Below are 19,427 nucleotides of genomic sequence, written 5' to 3'. Positions count from 1 at the left end.
TGAACTGCAAATGAGAACTTTGACTTTTGAGTGGATTTTGTGCTTAAAAATCAATTTGTCAGTCAAAAGTACCAAAAGTGTCAAAAAAGTGATTTCTGCTCAGAGTATGACTGTTTTGAATTTTCAACATATATTGTGGATAAAATAACACTTTCTTGAACTGCAAATGAGAACTTTGACTTTTGAGTGGATTTTGTGCTTAAAAATCATTTTGTCAGTCAAAAGAGCCTAAAGTGTCAAAAAAGCGTTTTTGGCTCTGAATATGACTGTTTTGAATTTTCAACTTACTACGTGACAAAAAATAACACTTTCTTGAAGTGCAAATGAGAACTTTGACTTTTGAGTGGATTTTGTCCTTAAAAATAATTTTGTCAGTCAAAAGTGCCAAAAGTGTCAAAAAAGCGTTTTTGGCTCTGAATATGACTGTTTTGAATTTTCAACTTACTACGTGACAAAAAATAACACTTTCTTGAACTGCAAATGAGAACTTTGACTTTTGAGTGGATTTTGTGCAAAAAAATCATTTTGTCAGTCAAAAATGCCAAAAGTGTCGAAAAAGCGTTTTCTGCTTAGAGTATGACTGTTTTGAATATTCAATATACATTGTGGATGAAATAACACTTTCTTGAACTAAAAATGAGAACTTTAACTTTTGAGTGGATTTTGTGCTTAAAAATAATTTTGTCAGTCAAAAGTGCCAAAAGTGTCAAAAAAGCGTTTTTGGCTCTGAGTATGACTGTTTTGAATTTTCAACTTACAACTTGACAAAAAATAACACTTTCTTGAACTGCAAATGAGAACTTTGACTTTTGAGTGGATTTTGTGCAAAAAAATCATTTTGTCAGTCAAACATGCCAAAAGTGTCATAAAAGCGTTTTCTGCTCAGAGTATGACTGTTTTGAATATTCAACATACATTGTGGATAAAATAACACTTTCTTAAACTGCAAATGAGAACTTTGACTTTTGGGTGCATTTTTGGCAAAAAAATCATTTTGTCAGTCAAAAATCCCAAAAGTGTCAAAAAAGTGTTTTCTGCTCTGAATATGACTGTTTTGAATTTTTAACTTACTACATGACAAAAAATAACACTTTCTTGTACTGCAAATGAGAACTTTGACTTTTGAGTGGATTTTGTAATTAAAAATCATTTTGTCAGTCAAATGTGCCAAAAGTGTCAAAAAAGCGTTTTTGGCTCTGAATATGACTGTTTTGAATTTTCAACTTACTACGTTACAAAAAATAACACTTTCTCGAACTGCAAATGAGAACTTTGACTTTTGAGTGGATTTTGTGCTTAAAAATCAATTTGTCAGTCAAAAGTGCCAAAAGTGTCAAAAAAGCGTTTTTGGCTCTGAATATGACTGTTTTGAATTTTCAACTTACTACGTGACAAAAAATAACACTTTCTTGAACTGCAAAAAGGAACTTTGACTTTTGAGTGGATTTTGTGCAAAAAAATCATTTTGTCAGTCAAAAATGCCAAAAGTGTCAAAAAAGCGTTTTCTGCTCAGAGTATGACTGTTTTGAATATTCAACATACATTGTGGATAAAATAAGACTTTCTTGAACTGCAAATGAGAACTTTGACTTTTGAGTGGATTTTGTGCTTAAAAATCAATTTGTCACTCAAAAGTACCAAAAGTGTCAAAAAAGTGATTTCTGCTCAGAGTATGACTGTTTTGAATTTTCAACATATATTGTGGATAAAATAACACTTTCTTGAACTGCAAATGAGAACTTTGACTTTTGAGTGGATTTTGTGCTTAAAAATCATTTTGTCAGTCAAAAGAGCCTAAAGTGTCAAAAAAGCGTTTTTGGCTCTGAATATGACTGTTTTGAATTTTCAACTTACTACGTGACAAAATATAACACTTTCTTGAAGTGCAAATGAGAACTTTGACTTTTGAGTGGATTTTGTCCTTAAAAATAATTTTGTCAGTCAAAAGTGCCAAAAGTGTCAAAAAAGCGTTTTTGGCTCTGAATATGACTGTTTTGAATTTTCAACTTACTACGTGACAAAAAATAACACTTTCTTGAACTGCAAATGAGAACTTTGACTTTTGAGTGGATTTTGTGCAAAAAAATCATTTTGTCAGTCAAAAATGCCAAAAGTGTCGAAAAAGCGTTTTCTGCTTAGAGTATGACTGTTTTGAATATTCAATATACATTGTGGATGAAATAACACTTTCTTGAACTAAAAATGAGAACTTTAACTTTTGAGTGGATTTTGTGCTTAAAAATAATTTTGTCAGTCAAAAGTGCCAAAAGTGTCAAAAAAGCGTTTTTGGCTCTGAGTATGACTGTTTTGAATTTTCAACTTACAACTTGACAAAAAATAACACTTTCTTGAACTGCAAATGAGAACTTTGACTTTTGAGTGGATTTTGTGCAAAAAAATCATTTTGTCAGTCAAACATGCCAAAAGTGTCATAAAAGCGTTTTCTGCTCAGAGTATGACTGTTTTGAATATTCAACATACATTGTGGATAAAATAACACTTTCTTAAACTGCAAATGAGAACTTTGACTTTTGGGTGCATTTTTGGCAAAAAAATCATTTTGTCAGTCAAAAATCCCAAAAGTGTCAAAAAAGTGTTTTCTGCTCTGAATATGACTGTTTTGAATTTTTAACTTACTACATGACAAAAAATAACACTTTCTTGTACTGCAAATGAGAACTTTGACTTTTGAGTGGATTTTGTAATTAAAAATCATTTTGTCAGTCAAATGTGCCAAAAGTGTCAAAAAAGCGTTTTTGGCTCTGAATATGACTGTTTTGAATTTTCAACTTACTACGTTACAAAAAATAACACTTTCTCGAACTGCAAATGAGAACTTTGACTTTTGAGTGGATTTTGTGCTTAAAAATCAATTTGTCAGTCAAAAGTGCCAAAAGTGTCAAAAAAGCGTTTTTGGCTCTGAATATGACTGTTTTGAATTTTCAACTTACTACGTGACAAAAAATAACACTTTCTTGAACTGCAAAAAGGAACTTTGACTTTTGAGTGGATTTTGTGCAAAAAAATCATTTTGTCAGTCAAAAATGCCAAAAGTGTCAAAAAAGCGTTTTCTGCTCAGAGTATGACTGTTTTGAATATTCAACATACATTGTGGATAAAATAAGACTTTCTTGAACTGCAAATGAGAACTTTGACTTTTGAGTGGATTTTGTGCTTAAAAATCAATTTGTCAGTCAAAAGTACCAAAAGTGTCAAAAAAGTGATTTCTGCTCAGAGTATGACTGTTTTGAATTTTCAACATATATTGTGGATAAAATAACACTTTCTTGAACTGCAAATGAGAACTTTGACTTTTGAGTGGATTTTGTGCTTAAAAATCATTTTGTCAGTCAAAAGAGCCTAAAGTGTCAAAAAAGCGTTTTTGGCTCTGAATATGACTGTTTTGAATTTTCAACTTACTACGTGACAAAAAATAACACTTTCTTGAACTGCAAATGAGAACTTTGACTTTTGAGTGGATTTTGTCCTTAAAAATAATTTTGTCAGTCAAAAGTGCCAAAAGTGTCAAAAAAGCGTTTTTGGCTCTGAATATGACTGTTTTGAATTTTCAACTTACTACGTGACAAAAAATAACACTTTCTTGAACTGCAAATGAGAACTTTGACTTTTGAGTGGATTTTGTGCAAAAAAATCATTTTGTCAGTCAAAAATGCCAAAAGTGTCGAAAAAGCGTTTTCTGCTTAGAGTATGACTGTTTTGAATATTCAACATACATTGTGGATAAAATAACACTTTCTTGAACTAAAAATGAGAACTTTAACTTTTGAGTGGATTTTGTGCTTAAAAATAATTTTGTCAGTCAAAAGTGCCAAAAGTGTCAAAAAAGCGTTTTTGGCTCTGAATATGACTGTTTTGAATTTTCAACTTACTACGTGACAAAAAATAACACTTTCTTGAACTGCAAATGAGAACTTTGACTTTTGAGTGGATTTTGTGCAAAAAAATCATTTTGTCAGTCAAAAATGCCAAAAGTGTCGAAAAAGCGTTTTCTGCTCAGAGTATGACTGTTTTGAATTTTCAACATACATTGTGGATAAAATAACACTTTCTTGAACTAAAAATGAGAACTTTAACTTTTGAGTGGATTTTGTGCTTAAAAATAATTTTGTCAGTCAAAAGTGCCAAAAGTGTCAAAAAAGCGTTTTTGGCTCTGAGTATGACTGTTTTGAATTCTCAACTTACAACGTGACAAAAAATAACACTTTCTTGAACTGCAAATGAGGACTTTGACTATTGAGTGGAGTTTTTACAAAAAATCATTTTGTCAGTCAAAAGTGCCAAAAGTGTCAAAAAGCATTTTTGGCTCTGAATATGACTGTTTTGAATATTCAACATACATTGTGGATGAAATAACACTTTCTTGAACTAAAAATGAGAACTTTAACTTTTGAGTGGATTTTGTGCTTAAAAATCAATTTGTCAGTCAAAAATGCCAAAAGTGTCAAAAAAGCGTTTTTGGCTCTGAATATGACTGTTTTGAATTTTCAACTTACTACGTGACAAAAAATAACACTTTCTTGAACTGCAAAAAGGAACTTTGACTTTTGAGTGGATTTTGTGCAAAAAAATCATTTTGTCAGTCAAAAATGCCAAAAGTGTCAAAAAAGCGTTTTCTGCTCAGAGTATGACTGTTTTGAATATTCAACATACATTGTGGATAAAATAACACTTTCTTGAACTGCAAATGAGAACTTTGACTTTTGAGTGGATTTTGTGCTTAAAAATCATTTTGTCAGTCAAAAATGCCAAAAGTGTCGAAAAAGCGTTTTCTGCTTAGAGTATGACTGTTTTGAATATTCAACATACATTGTGGATAAAATAACACTTTCTTGAACTAAAAATGAGAACTTTAACTTTTGAGTGGATTTTGTGCTTAAAAATAATTTTGTCAGTCAAAAGTGCCAAAAGTGTCAAAAAAGCGTTTTTGGCTCTGAATATGACTGTTTTGAATTTTCAACTTACTACGTGACAAAAAATAACACTTTCTTGAACTGCAAATGAGAACTTTGACTTTTGAGTGGATTTTGTGCAAAAAAATCATTTTGTCAGTCAAAAATGCCTAAAGTGTCGAAAAAGCGTTTTCTGCTCAGAGTATGACTGTTTTGAATTTTCAACATACATTGTGGATAAAATAACACTTTCTTGAACTAAAAATGAGAACTTTAACTTTTGAGTGGATTTTGTGCTTAAAAATAATTTTGTCAGTCAAAAGTGCCAAAAGTGTCAAAAAAGCGTTTTTGGCTCTGAGTATGACTGTTTTGAATTCTCAACTTACAACGTGACAAAAAATAACACTTTCTTGAACTGCAAATGAGGACTTTGACTATTGAGTGGAGTTTTTACAAAAAATCATTTTGTCAGTCAAAAGTGCCAAAAGTGTCAAAAAGCATTTTTGGCTCTGAATATGACTGTTTTGAATATTCAACATACATTGTGGATGAAATAACACTTTCTTGAACTAAAAATGAGAACTTAACTTTTGAGTGGATTTTGTGCTTAAAAATCAATTTGTCAGTCAAAAATGCCAAAAGTGTCAAAAAAGCGTTTTTGGCTCTGAATATGACTGTTTTGAATTTTCAACTTACTACGTGACAAAAAATAACACTTTCTTGAACTGCAAATGAGAACTTTGACTTTTGAGTGCATTTTGTGCTTAAAAATCATTTTGTCAGTCAATAGTGCCAAAAGTGTCAAAAAAGCGTTTTTGGCTCTGAGTATGACTGTTTTGAATATTCAACATACATTGTGGATAAAATAACACTTTCTTGAACTGCAAATGAGAACTTTGACTTTTGAGTGGATTTTGTGCTTAAAAATCATTTTGTCAGTCAAAAGTGCCTAAAGTGTCAAAAAAGCGTTTTTGGCTCTGAATATGACTGTTTTGAATTTTCAACTTACTACGTGACAAAAAATAACACTTTCTTGAACTGCAAATGAGAACTTTGACTTTTGAGTGGATTTTGTGCAAAAAAATCATTTTGTCAGTCAAAAGTGCCAAAAGTGTCAAAAAAGCGTTTTTGGCTCTGAATATGACTGTTTTGAATTTTCAACTTACTACGTGACAAAAAATAACACTTTCTTGAACTGCAAAAAGGAACTTTGACTTTTGAGTGGATTTTGTGCAAAAAAATCATTTTGTCAGTAAAAAGTGCCAAAAGTGTCAAAAAAGCGTTTTTGGCTCTGAATATGACTGTTTTGAATTTTCAACTTACTACGTGACAAAAAATAACACTTTCTTGAACTGCAAAAAGGAACTTTGACTTTTGAGTGGATTTTGTGCAAAAAAATCATTTTGTCAGTCAAAAATGCCAAAAGTGTCAAAAAAGCGTTTTCTGCTCAGAGTATGACTGTTTTGAATATTCAACATACATTGTGGATCAAATAAGACTTTCTTGAACTGCAAATGAGAACTTTGACTTTTGAGTGGATTTTGTGCTTAAAAATCAATTTGTCAGTCAAAAGTGCCTAAAGTGTCAAAAAAGCGTTTTTGGCTCTGAATATGACTGTTTTGAATTCTCAACTTACTACGTGACAAAAAATAACACTTTCTTGAACTGCAAATGAGAACTTTGACTTTTGAGTGGATTTTGTGCAAAAAAATCATTTTGTCAGTCAAAAGTGCCAAAAGTGTCAAAAAAGCGTTTTTGGCTCTGAATATGACTGTTTTGAATTTTCAACTTACTACGTGACAAAAAATAACACTTTCTTGAACTGCAAAAAGGAACTTTGACTTTTGAGTGGATTTTGTGCAAAAAAATAATTTTGTCAGTCAAAAATGCCAAAAGTGTCAAAAAAGCGTTTTCTGCTCAGAGTATGACTGTTTTGAATATTCAACATACATTGTGGATAAAATAAGACTTTCTTGAACTGCAAATGAGAACTTTGACTTTTGAGTGGATTTTGTGCTTAAAAATCAATTTGTCAGTCAAAAGTGCCAAAAGTGTCAAAAAAGTGATTTTGGCTCTGAATATGACTGTTTTGAATTTTCAACTTACTTCGTGACAAAAAATAACACTTTCTTGAACTGCAAATGAGAACTTTGACTTTTGAGTGGATTTTGTGCTTAAAAATAATTTTGTCAGTCAAAAGTGCCAAAAGTGTCAAAAAAGCGTTTTTGGCTCTGAATATGACTGTTTTGAATTTTCAACTTACTACGTGACAAAAAATAACACTTTCTTGAACTGCAAATGAGAACTTTGACTTTTGAGTGGATTTTGTGCAAAAAAATCATTTAGTCAGTCAAAAATGCCAAAAGTGTCGAAAAAGCGTTTTCTGCTTAGAGTATGACTGTTTTGAATATTCAACATACATTGTGGATAAAATAACACTTTCTTGAACTAAAAATGAGAACTTTAACTTTTGAGTGGATTTTGTGCTTAAAAATAATTTTGTCAGTCAAAAGTGCCAAAAGTGTCAAAAAAGCGTTTTTGGCTCTGAATATGACTGTTTTGAATTTTCAACTTACTACGTGACAAAAAATAACACTTTCTTGAACTGCAAATGAGAACTTTGACTTTTGAGTTGATTTTGTGCAAAAAAATCATTTTGTCAGTCAAAAATGCCAAAAGTGTCGAAAAAGCGTTTTCTGCTCAGAGTATGACTGTTTTGAATATTCAACATACATTGTGGATAAAATAACACTTTCTTGAACTAAAAATGAGAACTTTAACTTTTGAGTGGATTTTGTGCTTAAAAATAATTTTGTCAGTCAAAAGTGCCAAAAGTGTCAAAAAAGCGTTTTTGGCTCTGAGTATGACTGTTTTGAATTTTCAACTTACAACGTGACAAAAAATAACACTTTCTTGAACTGCAAATGAGGACTTTGACTATTGAGTGGAGTTTTTACAAAAAATCATTTTGTCAGTCAAAAGTGCCAAAAGTGTCAAAAAGCATTTTTGGCTCTGAATATGACTGTTTTGAATATTCAACATACATTGTGGATGAAATAACACTTTCTTGAACTAAAAATGAGAACTTTAACTTTTGAGTGGATTTTGTGCTTAAAAATCATTTTGTCAGTCAATAGTGCCAAAAGTGTCAAAAAAGCGTTTTTGGCTCTGAGTATGACTGTTTTGAATATTCAACATACATTGTGGATAAAATAAGACTTTCTTGAACTGCAAATGAAAACTTTGACTTTTGAGTGGATTTTGAGCTTAAAAATCAATTTGTCAGTCAAAAGTGCCAAAAGTGTCAAAAAAGTGATTTCTGCTCAGAGTATGACTGTTTTGAATTTTCAACATATATCGTGGATAAAATAACACTTTCTTGAACTGCAAATGAGAACTTTGACTTTTGAGTGGATTTTGTGCTTAAAAATAATTTTGTCAGTCAAAAGTGCCTAAAGTGTCAAAAAAGCGTTTTTGGCTCTGAATATGACTGTTTTGAATTTTCAACTTACTACGTGACAAAAAATAACACTTTCTTGAACTGCAAATGAGAACTTTGACTTTTGAGTGGATTTTGTGCAAAAAAATCATTTTGTCAGTCAAAAGTGCCAAAAGTGTCAAAAAAGCGTTTTTGGCTCTGAATATGACTGTTTTGAATTTTCAACTTACTACGTGACAAAAAATAACACTTTCTTGAACTGCAAAAAGGAACTTTGACTTTTGAGTGGATTTTGTGCAAAAAAATAATTTTGTCAGTCAAAAGTGCCAAAAGTGTCAAAAAAGCGTTTTTGGCTCTGAATATGACTGTTTTGAATTTTCAACTTACTACGTGACAAAAAATAACACTTTCTTGAACTGCAAATGAGAACTTTGACTTTTGAGTGCATTTTGTGCTTAAAAATCATTTTGTCAGTCAATAGTGCCAAAAGTGTCAAAAAAGCGTTTTTGGCTCTGAGTATGACTGTTTTGAATATTCAACATACATTGTGGATAAAATAACACTTTCTTGAACTGCAAATGAGAACTTTGACTTTTGAGTGGATTTTGTGCTTAAAAATCATTTTGTCAGTCAAAAGTGCCTAAAGTGTCAAAAAAGCGTTTTTGGCTCTGAATATGACTGTTTTGAATTTTCAACTTACTACGTGACAAAAAATAACACTTTCTTGAACTGCAAATGAGAACTTTGACTTTTGAGTGGATTTTGTGCAAAAAAATCATTTTGTCAGTCAAAAGTGCCAAAAGTGTCAAAAAAGCGTTTTTGGCTCTGAATATGACTGTTTTGAATTTTCAACTTACTACGTGACAAAAAATAACACTTTCTTGAACTGCAAAAAGGAACTTTGACTTTTGAGTGGATTTTGTGCAAAAAAATCATTTTGTCAGTCAAAAGTGCCAAAAGTGTCAAAAAAGCGTTTTTGGCTCTGAATATGACTGTTTTGAATTTTCAACTTACTACGTGACAAAAAATAACACTTTCTTGAACTGCAAAAAGGAACTTTGACTTTTGAGTGGATTTTGTGCAAAAAAATCATTTTGTCAGTCAAAAATGCCAAAAGTGTCAAAAAAGCGTTTTCTGCTCAGAGTATGACTGTTTTGAATATTCAACATACATTGTGGATAAAATAAGACTTTCTTGAACTGCAAATGAGAACTTTGACTTTTGAGTGGATTTTGTGCTTAAAAATCAATTTGTCAGTCAAAAGTGCCTAAAGTGTCAAAAAAGCGTTTTTGGCTCTGAATATGACTGTTTTGAATTTTCAACTTACTACGTGACAAAAAATAACACTTTCTTGAACTGCAAATGAGAACTTTGACTTTTGAGTGGATTTTGTGCAAAAAAATCATTTTGTCAGTCAAAAGTGCCAAAAGTGTCAAAAAAGCGTTTTTGGCTCTGAATATGACTGTTTTGAATTTTCAACTTACTACGTGACAAAAAATAACACTTTCTTGAACTGCAAAAAGGAACTTTGACTTTTGAGTGGATTTTGTGCAAAAAAATAATTTTGTCAGTCAAAAATGCCAAAAGTGTCAAAAAAGCGTTTTCTGCTCAGAGTATGACTGTTTTGAATATTCAACATACATTGTGGATAAAATAAGACTTTCTTGAACTGCAAATGAGAACTTTGACTTTTGAGTGGATTTTGTACTTAAAAATCAATTTGTCAGTCAAAAGTGCCAAAAGTGTCAAAAAAGTGATTTCTGCTCAGAGTATGACTGTTTTGAATTTTCAACATATATTGTGGATAAAATAACACTTTCTTGAACTGCAAATGAGAACTTTGACTTTTGAGTGGATTTTGTGCTTAAAAATCATTTTGTCAGTCAAAAGTGCCTAAAGTGTCAAAAAAGCGTTTTTGGCTCTGAATATGACTGTTTTGAATTTTCAACTTACTACGTGACAAAAAATAACACTTTCTTGAACTGCAAATGAGAACTTTGACTTTTGAGTGGATTTTGTGCTTAAAAATAATTTTGTCAGTCAAAAGTGCCAAAAGTGTCAAAAAAGCGTTTTTGGCTCTGAATATGACTGTTTTGAATTTTCAACTTACTACGTGACAAAAAATAACACTTTCTTGAACTGCAAATGAGAACTTTGACTTTTGAGTGGATTTTGTGCAAAAAAATCATTTTGTCAGTCAAAAGTGCCAAAAGTGTCAAAAAAGCGTTTTTGGCTCTGAATATGACTGTTTTGAATTTTCAACTTACTACGTGACAAAAAATAACACTTTCTTGAACTGCAAAAAGGAACTTTGACTTTTGAGTGGATTTTGTGCAAAAAAATAATTTTGTCAGTCAAAAATGCCAAAAGTGTCAAAAAAGCGTTTTCTGCTCAGAGTATGACTGTTTTGAATATTCAACATACATTGTGGATAAAATAAGACTTTCTTGAACTGCAAATGAGAACTTTGACTTTTGAGTGGATTTTGTGCTTAAAAATCAATTTGTCAGTCAAAAGTGCCAAAAGTGTCAAAAAAGTGATTTCTGCTCAGAGTATGACTGTTTTGAATTTTCAACATATATTGTGGATAAAATAACACTTTCTTGAACTGCAAATGAGAACTTTGACTTTTGAGTGGATTTTGTGCTTAAAAATCATTTTGTCAGTCAAAAGTGCCTAAAGTGTCAAAAAAGCGTTTTTGGCTCTGAATATGACTGTTTTGAATTTTCAACTTACTACGTGACAAAAAATAACACTTTCTTGAACTGCAAATGAGAACTTTGACTTTTGAGTGGATTTTGTGCTTAAAAATAATTTTGTCAGTCAAAAGTGCCAAAAGTGTCAAAAAAGCGTTTTTGGCTCTGAATATGACTGTTTTGAATTTTCAACTTACTACGTGACAAAAAATAACACTTTCTTGAACTGCAAATGAGAACTTTGACTTTTGAATGGATTTTGTGCAAAAAAATCATTTTGTCAGTCAAAAATGCCAAAAGTGTCGAAAAAGCGTTTTCTGCTTAGAGTATGACTGTTTTGAATATTCAACATACATTGTGGATAAAATAACACTTTCTTGAACTAAAAATGAGAACTTTAACTTTTGAGTGGATTTTGTGCTTAAAAATAATTTTGTCAGTCAAAAGTGCCAAAAGTGTCAAAAAAGCGTTTTTGGCTCTGAATATGACTGTTTTGAATTTTCAACTTACTACGTGACAAAAAATAACACTTTCTTGAACTGCAAATGAGAACTTTGACTTTTGAGTTGATTTTGTCTAAAAAAATCATTTTGTCAGTCAAAAGTGCCAAAAGTGTCAAAAAAGCGTTTTTGGCTCTGAATATGACTGTTTTGAATTTTCAACTTACTACGTGACAAAAAATAACACTTTCTTGAACTGCAAATGAGAACTTTGACTTTTGAGTGGATTTTGTGCAAAAAAATCATTTTGTCAGTCAAAAGTGCCAAAAGTGTCAAAAAAGCGTTTTTGGCTCTGAATATGACTGTTTTGAATTTTCAACTTACTACGTGACAAAAAATAACACTTTCTTGAACTGCAAAAAGGAACTTTGACTTTTGAGTGGATTTTGTGCAAAAAAATCATTTTGTCAGTCAAAAGTGCCAAAAGTGTCAAAAAAGCGTTTTTGGCTCTGTTTTGAATATTCAATATACATTGTGGATGAAATAACACTTTCTTGAACTAAAAATGAGAACTTTAACTTTTGAGTGGATTTTGTGCTTAAAAATAATTTTGTCAGTCAAAAGTGCCAAAAGTGTCAAAAAAGCGTTTTTGGCTCTGAGTATGATTGTTTTGAATTTTCAACTTACAACGTGACAAAAAATAACACTTTCTTGAACTGCAAATGAGAACTTTGACTTTTGAGTGGATTTTGTGCAAAAAAATCATTTTGTCAGTCAAAAATGCCAAAAGTGTCATAAAAGCGTTTTCTGCTCAGAGTATGACTGTTTTGAATATTCAACATACATTGTGGATAAAATAACACTTTTTTAAACTGCAAATGAGAACTTTGACTTTTGGGTGCATTTTTGGCAAAAAAATCATTTTGTCAGTCAAAAATCCCAAAAGTGTCAAAAAAGTGTTTTCTGCTCTGAATATGACTGTTTTGAATTTTTAACTTACTACATGACAAAAAATAACACTTTCTTGTACTGCAAATGAGAACTTTGACTTTTGAGTGGATTTTGTCCTTAAAAATAATTTTGTCAGTCAAAAGTGCCAAAAGTGTCAAAAAAGCGTTTTTGGCTCTGAATATGACTGTTTTGAATTTTCAACTTACTACGTGACAAAAAATAACACTTTCTTGAACTGCACATGAGAACTTTGACTTTTGAGTGGATTTTGTGCAAAAAAATCATTTTGTCAGTCAAAAATGCCAAAAGTGTCGAAAAAGCGTTTTCTGCTTAGAGTATGACTGTTTTGAATATTCAACATACATTGTGGATAAAATAACACTTTCTTGAACTAAAAATGAGAACTTTAAATTTTGAGTGGATTTTGTGCTTAAAATAATTTTGTCAGTCAAAAGTGCCAAAAGTGTCAAAAAAGCATTTTTGGCTCTGAATATGGCTGTTTTGAATTTTCAACTTACTACGTGACAAAAAATAACACTTTCTTGAACTGCAAATGAGAACTTTGACTTTTGAGTGGATTTTGTGCAAAAAAATCATTTTGTCAGTCAAAAATGCCAAAAGTGTCAAAAAAGCGTTTTCTGCTCAGAGTATGACTGTTTTGAATATTCAACATACATTGTGGATAAAATAAGACTTTCTTGAACTGCAAATGAGAACTTTGACTTTTGAGTGGATTTTGTGCTTAAAAATCAATTTGTCAGTCAAAAGTACCAAAAGTGTCAAAAAAGTGATTTCTGCTCAGAGTATGACTGTTTTGAATTTTCAACATATATTGTGGATAAAATAACACTTTCTTGAACTGCAAATGAGAACTTTGACTTTTGAGTGGATTTTGTGCTTAAAAATCATTTTGTCAGTCAAAAGTGCCTAAAGTGTCAAAAAAGCGTTTTTGGCTCTGAATATGACTGTTTTGAATTTTCAACTTACTACGTGACAAAAAATAACACTTTCTTGAACTGCAAATGAGAACTTTGACTTTTGAGTGGATTTTGTCCTTAAAAATAATTTTGTCAGTCAAAAGTGCCAAAAGTGTCAAAAAAGCGTTTTTGGCTCTGAATATGACTGTTTTGAATTTTCAACTTACTACGTGACAAAAAATAACACTTTCTTGAACTGCAAATGAGAACTTTGACTTTTGAGTGGATTTTGTGCAAAAAAATCATTTTGTCAGTCAAAAATGCCAAAAGTGTCGAAAAAGCGTTTTCTGCTTAGAGTATGACTGTTTTGAATATTCAACATACATTGTTGATAAAATAACACTTTCTTGAACTAAAAATGAGAACTTTAACTTTTGAGTGGATTTTGTGTTTAAAAATAATTTTGTCAGTCAAAAGTGCCAAAAGTGTCAAAAAAGCGTTTTTGGCTCTGAATATGACTGTTTTGAATTTTCAACTTACTACGTGACAAAAAATAACACTTTCTTGAACTGCAAATGAGAACTTTGACTTTTGAGTGGATTTTGTGCAAAAAAATCATTTTGTCAGTCAAAAATGCCAAAAGTGTCGAAAAAGCGTTTTCTGCTCAGAGTATGACTGTTTTGAATTTTCAACATACATTGTGGATAAAATAACACTTTCTTGAACTAAAAATGAGAACTTTAACTTTTGAGTGGATTTTGTGCTTAAAAATAATTTTGTCAGTCAAAAGTGCCAAAAGTGTCAAAAAAGCGTTTTTGGCTCTGAATATGACTGTTTTGAATTTTCAACTTACTACGTGACAAAAAATAACACTTTCTTGAACTGCAAATGAGAACTTTGACTTTTGAGTTGATTTTGTCTAAAAAAATCATTTTGTCAGTCAAAAGTGCCAAAAGTGTCAAAAAAGCGTTTTTGGCTCTGAATATGACTGTTTTGAATTTTCAACTTACTACGTGACAAAAAATAACACTTTCTTGAACTGCAAATGAGAACTTTGACTTTTGAGTGGATTTTGTGCAAAAAAATCATTTTGTCAGTCAAAAGTGCCAAAAGTGTCAAAAAAGCGTTTTTGGCTCTGAATATGACTGTTTTGAATTTTCAACTTACTACGTGACAAAAAATAACACTTTCTTGAACTGCAAAAAGGAACTTTGACTTTTGAGTGGATTTTGTGCAAAAAAATCATTTTGTCAGTCAAAAGTGCCAAAAGTGTCAAAAAAGCGTTTTTGGCTCTGTTTTGAATATTCAATATACATTGTGGATGAAATAACACTTTCTTGAACTAAAAATGAGAACTTTAACTTTTGAGTGGATTTTGTGCTTAAAAATAATTTTGTCAGTCAAAAGTGCCAAAAGTGTCAAAAAAGCGTTTTTGGCTCTGAGTATGATTGTTTTGAATTTTCAACTTACAACGTGACAAAAAATAACACTTTCTTGAACTGCAAATGAGAACTTTGACTTTTGAGTGGATTTTGTGCAAAAAAATCATTTTGTCAGTCAAAAATGCCAAAAGTGTCATAAAAGCGTTTTCTGCTCAGAGTATGACTGTTTTGAATATTCAACATACATTGTGGATAAAATAACACTTTTTTAAACTGCAAATGAGAACTTTGACTTTTGGGTGCATTTTTGGCAAAAAAATCATTTTGTCAGTCAAAAATCCCAAAAGTGTCAAAAAAGTGTTTTCTGCTCTGAATATGACTGTTTTGAATTTTTAACTTACTACATGACAAAAAATAACACTTTCTTGTACTGCAAATGAGAACTTTGACTTTTGAGTGGATTTTGTCCTTAAAAATAATTTTGTCAGTCAAAAGTGCCAAAAGTGTCAAAAAAGCGTTTTTGGCTCTGAATATGACTGTTTTGAATTTTCAACTTACTACGTGACAAAAAATAACACTTTCTTGAACTGCACATGAGAACTTTGACTTTTGAGTGGATTTTGTGCAAAAAAATCATTTTGTCAGTCAAAAATGCCAAAAGTGTCGAAAAAGCGTTTTCTGCTTAGAGTATGACTGTTTTGAATATTCAACATACATTGTGGATAAAATAACACTTTCTTGAACTAAAAATGAGAACTTTAAATTTTGAGTGGATTTTGTGCTTAAAATAATTTTGTCAGTCAAAAGTGCCAAAAGTGTCAAAAAAGCATTTTTGGCTCTGAATATGGCTGTTTTGAATTTTCAACTTACTACGTGACAAAAAATAACACTTTCTTGAACTGCAAATGAGAACTTTGACTTTTGAGTGGATTTTGTGCAAAAAAATCATTTTGTCAGTCAAAAATGCCAAAAGTGTCAAAAAAGCGTTTTCTGCTCAGAGTATGACTGTTTTGAATATTCAACATACATTGTGGATAAAATAAGACTTTCTTGAACTGCAAATGAGAACTTTGACTTTTGAGTGGATTTTGTGCTTAAAAATCAATTTGTCAGTCAAAAGTACCAAAAGTGTCAAAAAAGTGATTTCTGCTCAGAGTATGACTGTTTTGAATTTTCAACATATATTGTGGATAAAATAACACTTTCTTGAACTGCAAATGAGAACTTTGACTTTTGAGTGGATTTTGTGCTTAAAAATCATTTTGTCAGTCAAAAGTGCCTAAAGTGTCAAAAAAGCGTTTTTGGCTCTGAATATGACTGTTTTGAATTTTCAACTTACTACGTGACAAAAAATAACACTTTCTTGAACTGCAAATGAGAACTTTGACTTTTGAGTGGATTTTGTCCTTAAAAATAATTTTGTCAGTCAAAAGTGCCAAAAGTGTCAAAAAAGCGTTTTTGGCTCTGAATATGACTGTTTTGAATTTTCAACTTACTACGTGACAAAAAATAACACTTTCTTGAACTGCAAATGAGAACTTTGACTTTTGAGTGGATTTTGTGCAAAAAAATCATTTTGTCAGTCAAAAATGCCAAAAGTGTCGAAAAAGCGTTTTCTGCTTAGAGTATGACTGTTTTGAATATTCAACATACATTGTTGATAAAATAACACTTTCTTGAACTAAAAATGAGAACTTTAACTTTTGAGTGGATTTTGTGTTTAAAAATAATTTTGTCAGTCAAAAGTGCCAAAAGTGTCAAAAAAGCGTTTTTGGCTCTGAATATGACTGTTTTGAATTTTCAACTTACTACGTGACAAAAAATAACACTTTCTTGAACTGCAAATGAGAACTTTGACTTTTGAGTGGATTTTGTGCAAAAAAATCATTTTGTCAGTCAAAAATGCCAAAAGTGTCGAAAAAGCGTTTTCTGCTCAGAGTATGACTGTTTTGAATTTTCAACATACATTGTGGATAAAATAACACTTTCTTGAACTAAAAATGAGAACTTTAACTTTTGAGTGGATTTTGTGCTTAAAAATAATTTTGTCAGTCAAAAGTGCCAAAAGTGTCAAAAAAGCGTTTTTGGCTCTGAGTATGACTGTTTTGAATTTTCAACTTACAACGTGACAAAAAATAACACTTTCTTGAACTGCAAATGAGGACTTTGACTATTGAGTGGAGTTTTTACAAAAAATCATTTTGTCAGTCAAAAGTGCCAAAAGTGTCAAAAAGCATTTTTGGCTCTGAATATGACTGTTTTGAATATTCAACATACATTGTGGATGAAATAACACTTTCTTGAACTAAAAATGAGAACTTTAACTTTTGAGTGGATTTTGTGCTTAAAAATCATTTTGTCAGTCAATAGTGCCAAAAGTGTCAAAAAAGCGTTTTTGGCTCTGAGTATGACTGTTTTGAATATTCAACATACATTGTGGATAAAATAAGACTTTCTTGAACTGCAAATGAAAACTTTGACTTTTGAGTGGATTTTGAGCTTAAAAATCAAATTGTCAGTCAAAAGTGCCAAAAGTGTCAAAAAAGTGATTTCTGCTCAGAGTATGACTGTTTTGAATTTTCAACATATATTGTGGATAAAATAACACTTTCTTGAACTGCAAATGAGAACTTTGACTTTTGAGTGGATTTTGTGCTTAAAAATAATTTTGTCAGTCAAAAGTGCCTAAAGTGTCAAAAAAACGTTTTTGGCTCTGAATATGACTGTTTTGAAATTTCAACTTACTACGTGACAAAAAATAACACTTTCTTGAACTGCAAATGAGAACTTTGACTTTTGAGTGGATTTTGTGCAAAAAAATCATTTTGTCAGTCAAAAGTGCCAAAAGTGTCAAAAAAGCGTTTTTGGCTCTGAATATGACTGTTTTGAATTTACAACTTACTACGTGACAAAAAATAACACTTTCTTGAACTGCAAAAAGGAACTTTGACTTTTGAGTGGATTTTGTGCAAAAAAATCATTTTGTCAGTCAAAAGTGCCAAAAGTGTCAAAAAAGCGTTTTTGGCTCTGAATATGACTGTTTTGAATTTTCAACTTACTACGTGACAAAAAATAACACTTTCTTGAACTGCAAATGAGAACTTTGACTTTTGAGTGCATTTTGTGCTTAAAAATCATTTTGTCAGTCAATAGTGCCAAAAGTGTCAAAAAAGCGTTTTTGGCTCTGAGTATGACTGTTTTGAATATTCAACATACATTGTGGATAAAATAACACTTTCTTGAACTGCAAATGAGAACTTTGACTTTTGAGTGGATTTTGTGCTTAAAAATCATTTTGTCAGTCAACAGTGCCTAAAGTGTCAAAAAAGCGTTTTTGGCTCTGAATATGACTGTTTTGAATTTTCAACTTACTACGTGACAAAAAATAACACTTTCTTGAACTGCAAATGAGAACTTTGACTTTTGAGTGGATTTTGTGCAAAAAAATCATTTTGTCAGTCAAAAGTGCCAAAAGTGTCAAAAAAGCGTTTTTGGCTCTGAATATGACTGTTTTGAATTTTCAACTTACTACGTGACAAAAAATAACACTTTCTTGAACTGCAAAAAGGAACTTTGACTTTTGAGTGGATTTTGTGCAAAAAAATCATTTTGTCAGTCAAAAGTGCCAAAAGTGTCAAAAAAGCGTTTTTGGCTCTGAATATGACTGTTTTGAATTTTCAACTTACTACGTGACAAAAAATAACACTTTCTTGAACTGCAAAAAGGAACTTTGACTTTTGAGTGGATTTTGTGCAAAAAAATCATTTTGTCAGTCAAAAATGCCAAAAGTGTCAAAAAAGCGTTTTCTGCTCAGAGTATGACTGTTTTGAATATTCAACATACATTGTGGATAAAATAAGACTTTCTTGAACTGCAAATGAGAACTTTGACTTTTGAGTGGATTTTGTGCTTAAAAATCAATTTGTCAGTCAAAAGTGCCTAAAGTGTCAAAAAAGCGTTTTTGGCTCTGAATATGACTGTTTTGAATTTTCAACTTACTACGTGACAAAAAATAACACTTTCTTGAACTGCAAATGAGAACTTTGACTTTTGAGTGGATTTTGTGCAAAAAAATCATTTTGTCAGTCAAAAGTGCCAAAAGTGTCAAAAAAGCGTTTTTGGCTCTGAATATGACTGTTTTGAATTTTCAACTTACTACGTGACAAAAAATAACACTTTCTTGAACTGCAAAAAGGAACTTTGACTTTTGAGTGGATTTTGTGCAAAAAAATAATTTTGTCAGTCAAAAATGCCAAAAGTGTCAAAAAAGCGTTTTCTGCTCAGAGTATGACTGTTTTGAATATTCAACATACATTGTGGATAAAATAAGACTTTCTTGAACTGCAAATGAGAACTTTGACTTTTGAGTGGATTTTGTGCTTAAAAATCATTTTGTCAGTCAAAAGTGCCAAAAGTGTCAAAAAAGCGTTTTTGGCTCTGAATATGACTGTTTTGAATTTTCAACTTACTACGTGACAAAAAATAACACTTTCTTGAACTGCAAATGAGAACTTTGACTTTTGAGTGGATTTTGTGCAAAAAAATCATTTTGTCAGTCAAAAGTGCCAAAAGTGTCAAAAAAGCGTTTTTGGCTCTGAATATGACTGTTTTGAATTTTCAACTTACTACGTGACAAAAAATAACACTTTCTTGAACTGCAAATGAGAACTTTGACTTTTGAGTGGATTTTGT

This window comes from Oryzias latipes, chromosome 4, assembly GCF_053564925.1.
Source record: "Oryzias latipes strain Hd-rR chromosome 4, Olatipes_Hd-rR_3.1".
NCBI lineage: Eukaryota > Metazoa > Chordata > Actinopteri > Beloniformes > Adrianichthyidae > Oryzias > Oryzias latipes.
This window is presented reverse-complemented; position numbering follows the sequence as displayed.